This window comes from Arachis ipaensis, chromosome B05 (assembly GCF_000816755.2).
Source record: "Arachis ipaensis cultivar K30076 chromosome B05, Araip1.1, whole genome shotgun sequence".
NCBI classification, from domain to species: domain Eukaryota; kingdom Viridiplantae; phylum Streptophyta; class Magnoliopsida; order Fabales; family Fabaceae; genus Arachis; species Arachis ipaensis.
In genome coordinates, this window is record NC_029789.2 from 128,910,052 (window position 1) to 128,915,202 (window position 5,151).

Sequence of the window (5,151 nt, forward strand, 5' to 3'; positions counted from 1 at the left end):
TTCCTTGATCGCTCACGATTGCTCGTGGTGATCCAAAGCGACAAATAATATGGTTTCTAACAAAGGAAAGAACCGTGTTAGCATCATCAGTACGGGTAGGAATTGCTTCCACCCATTTAGAAACATAATCTATGGCTAACAGTATATAAAAGTAACCATTAGAATTTGGAAATGGACCCATGAAGTCAATGCCCCAAACATAAAAAATTTCACAGAAAAGCATAATCTGTTGAGGCATCTCATCCCTCTTGGATATATTACCAAACCTTTGGCATGCGGAACATGATTTACAAAATTTAGCAGCGTCTTTAAAAAGAGTAGGCCACCAGAATCCACAATCTAGAATTTTTCTAGCTGTTCTTTGAGGGCCAAAATGTCCTCCACTCTCAGATGAATGGCAGGCCTCTAAAATAGACCAAAATTCTGATTGAGGTACACACTGTCTAATTACCTGGTCAGCACCACACCTCCATAAGTATGGATCATCCCATATATAATATTTAGACTCGCTTTTCATCTTGTCTCTTTGATGCTTAGTAAAATTTGGAGAAAAAGTGTGGCTAACTAGATAATTAGCTACAGGTACATACCAAGGAGCTATTTCAGATACTGCATGTAAGCTATCAAAAGGAAAATTATCATTTATAGGAGTAGAGTTATCCTTAATGTGCTCAAGGTGACTCAAGTGGTCTGCCACTAAATTCTGGTTACCACTCCTATCCTTAATTTCTAAATCGAATTCTTGCAGCAGCAGTATCCAACGTATTAGCCTTGGTTTGGACTCCTTTTTAGCTAATAAATATTTTAGAGCTGCATGATCTGAGTACACTACTACCTTAGTACCAAGTAAATAGGCTCAGAATTTATCCAGAGAAAAAATAATAGCTAGAAGCTCTTTTTCAGTAGTAGTATAGTTAGATTGAGCAGCATCTAAAGTCTTAGATGCATAAGCGATTACAAAAGGATCCTTACCTTCGCGCTGGGCCAGCGCCGCTCCTACTGCATGGTTGGAAGCATCACGCATAATTTCAAATGGCTGGCTCCAGTCTGATCCTCTCACAATTGGGGCTTGAGTCAGGGCGATCTTCAGCTTATCAAACGCTTGCATACATTCCTCATTGAACTCGAACTCAATATCTTTCTGCAGCAATCTGGATAAAGGCAGTGCTACCTTACTAAAGTCCTTAATGAATCTCCTGTAAAAACCTGCATGGCCAAGGAACGAACGGACTTTCCTCACGGAGGAGGGGTAAGGTAAACTAGAAATAACATCCACCTTTGCTGGATCTACAGAAATGCCAGTATTAGACACAACATGTCCTAGTACAATTCCTCGTTTTACCATAAAGTGATATTTTTCAAAATTTAACACAAGGTTTGTACTAATACACCTGTCTAATACTCTAGATAAACTATCCAAGTAAAGGCTAAATAAATCACCATATATACTAAAATCATCCATAAAAACCTCCATACATTTCTCAATGAGATCAGAGAAAAGACTCATCATGCACCTTTGGAAAGTAGCTGGTGCATTGCATAAACCAAAAGGCATTCTTTTATAAGCATATGTTCCAAAGGGACATGTAAAAGTAGTCTTTTCCTGATCTTCAGGAGCTATATGAATTTGAAAATATCCTGTATAACCATCTAAAAAACAATAATGAGATTTACCTGACAGGCGATCAAGCATTTGGTCAATGAATGACAAGGGGTAATGATCCTTGCGAGTGGCTTGGTTGAGACGCCTATAGTCACTGCAAACTCTCCATGAATTATGCACTCTAGTTGTCAGGAGCTCTCCATGCTCATTTCTTATTGTTGTGACTCCAGACTTCTTGGGCACCACTTGTATTGGACTTACCCATTCACTATCTGAGATGGGGTAAATGATATCTGCTTCAAGTAGTCTGGTTACTTCTTTCTTGACAACTTCTAAGATGGTAGGATTCAATCTTCTTTGAGGTTGACGGACAGGCTTTGCTCCCTCTTCTAAGAATATTCTGTGTTCACAAACTTGGGGACTGATGCCTACTATATCCGCCAAGCTCCATCCAATTGCTTTCTTATGTTTTCTCAGCACATTAAGCAGTTGCTCTTCTTGTTGAGAGGTGAGTTCCTTTGCAATGATAACTGGGAACTTCTACTTATCCTCAAGGTAAGAATATTTGAGGTGTGGATGAAGACGCTTTAATTCCAATTTCTGCTCACAGCTAGGCTCTGGATCATCCGGGGCTGGTGATAATGGTAAAGGGTCTTCATTGTTTTCAGAAAGTGTCCCCACACTTGGACCTTGCTCCATGTGCTTCTCTTCCATTTTTTCTTGGTGAACTTCAGCTACAGTTTCATCAATAATGTCGCACTTGAAGATAGAATGATCTTCTGGAGGATGCTTCACAGCTTCATTTAAACTGAATTTCACTGCTCTGCCATCTATCTCAAAGGAGTAAGTTCCTGAGAATGCATCCAGCTTGAACTTTGAAGTCTTCAGGAATGGTCTTCCAAGCAGGATTGATGATGGTCTTCCTGAGTCATTAGGGGGCATTTCCAGGATATAGAAGTCAATAGGAAATGTGAGCCCCTTAATGCTCACTAATACATCTTCAGCAATTCCAACTACTGTAATAATGCTTTTATCTGCTAACACAAAACGAGTTGTCGACCTTTTTAAGGGAGGGAGCCTCAATGTATCATATATAGATAATGGCATTATACTAACACATGCTCCTAAATCACACATGCAGTAAGAAAAAATTACACCTCCAATGGTACAGTTAACCATACATGGACCTGGGTCACTATATTTTTCAGGTATACCTCCCATTAAAGCAGATATAGAACTACCTAAAGGAATAATTTCTAATTCATTAATCTTATCCTTATGTATGCATAAATCTTTTAGAAACTTTGCGTATTTAGGTACCTGCTGAATAACATAAAAAAGGGAAACAGTTACCTCAACATTTTTGAATATTTCTACCATTTTGGGATCAAGTTCCATCTGCTTCCTGGATTTCTTTGCCAGGTGTGGAAATGGGATAGGAATGGCGTCCTGTACAGCCTCTGCATCCTTTGGTGTTTCGTTCTGTGGTTGAGCTGCTTCTTCTTCAACTATGTCTTGTACGTCCTCTTCCTCTTCAGCATCTTCCACTTCTACTACATCCTCAGTTGGGGCGTGTTCTGGTAGGCTTGGCTCCTCCTGGCTCCTCTCCTGCAATGTAGTTCTGGACCTTAAAGTGATAGTATTGATGCCACCTTTGGGATTATGGTTAGAATTATCTCTCCAACCTTGGTTGGAGTTATCCTGCCATCCTTGGTTATGGTTTTCACCTTGGTTGTAATTGCCGCCTTGTTGGTTGTATCCTTGATTCGGGCGGTCATAGAAGTTATGAGTAGCTGCCACAGTGTTGTCTTCCTGTTGGAGCTGCGGACATTCATTAGTGTAATGACTATAATCAGCACAGATTCCACATACTCTTTGGGGAACTAACTATTGGCTCTGTTGTGGTGGGTGAGGCTGAGCTTGTTGTTGGTTTAACTGCATCTACTTCAGTAGGTTGGTCATTTCACATATACTCTGTGTAAGAGCAGTAGTCTCAATGCCAGAGGAAACCTCTGCAATAGCTTTTGAGTGGCTATGCCTCGGCCTGTGATTCCTAGTGGACTCAGCTAAGTCGCTGATCAGTTGCCATGCTTCATCTGTGGTTCTGTACTTTTTCATAGAACCATTACTAGCACCATCCAGTGTAGTCTTATCCTGGGGATTCATGCCTTGAGTGAAGTAGCTGATCAACACTAGTCTGTCAATCATGTGATAGGGGCATGCGTCTAGAAGGTTCTTAAAACGCTCCTAGTACTCATAGAGAGTCTCTGACTCACTTTGAACAATGCTGGAGATCTCTTTTCTCAGTCTATCTGTGACTTCAGCTGGAAAATATTTTTCCAAAAATTCTCCCCTGAGTGTATCCCAGACTCCCAGTTGGTAATAGTTGCTTCAGGTTGGGAGTAGTACCACTCTCTTGCCTTCCCCTCAAGAGAAAACGGAAAGGCAGTTAACAGAATAGACGTTTTATCTGCACCATTACGCCTAACAGTAGAACAGGCTGTCTGAAAATCCCTAAGGTGCTTAATAGGCTCTTGAGCAGGTAAGCCATGAAACTTGGGCATCAAGTTAATTAGTGCAGTCTTCAATTCAAAATCTGCAGCCAAATTTGGATGATGCACTTGATAAGGTTGCAATGTAAAATTAGGGGCTCTAGCTTCCTGGAGAGTAATTCTCCTAGGTTCTGCCATGTCACCTGCACGTGAATCAACTGGATCAGTACTAAAGGAGCTTGTCTCGCTCTCAGATGGCGGTTCAGATTCGCCCTCAGATGAGACTGGTAAATTGATAACAATCACTTCACCACCCTCAGAGGCTAACCGACGTCGAGCTCACCTAATACGTGAAAGAGTTCTTTCAATTTCAGGGTCAAAAGCGGCTAAGCTCGGATCAGGCAATGAACGCGTTATTCAATGAGAAAGACATATAGCTCATGGTAACAGAAATAAAAATAAAATATGCAAATAAAATAAAATATGTACACCAATTAATAATCTAGCACACTATTGCAACTCTCCGGCAACGGCGCCAAAAATTGATGAGAGGGCAGAAGTTAGACCAATTAAGAGAGTCTTAATAAGAGAAATGCGTTGCAAGTATAGCTTTCAACCAGCTAAAGTCTGCCTCACCAATTTAAAAAGGGGTTGTCAACAGCCGACACATTCTGCTAACCATCTGCTACAATCTGCGCTTTCAGGTTTTTATGTGCACAGTCCACAAAAGAACAAAGCCAGGAGTCGCAACATGCTCCATGCCACAGCGGATCTATACGTATGGATGTTTGTTCCAATCCATATCAGAAGATTTGCCGAATTGAATTATGATCACCTTTTTCTTTGCACAAATACAAAGCATTTCACATGTGTTACCTGCGACTTAAAGGTATTTGATATAACGACTATGCTAAGTGATATTAAAATTAGTTATTAATATAAAATATATATTAAAATATAAATGTATATTAAAAATAAATTAAATTTTATATATTTATATATAAATACATTAATAATTAAATTTAATATATAAATAACATTTTTGTATCACCTATT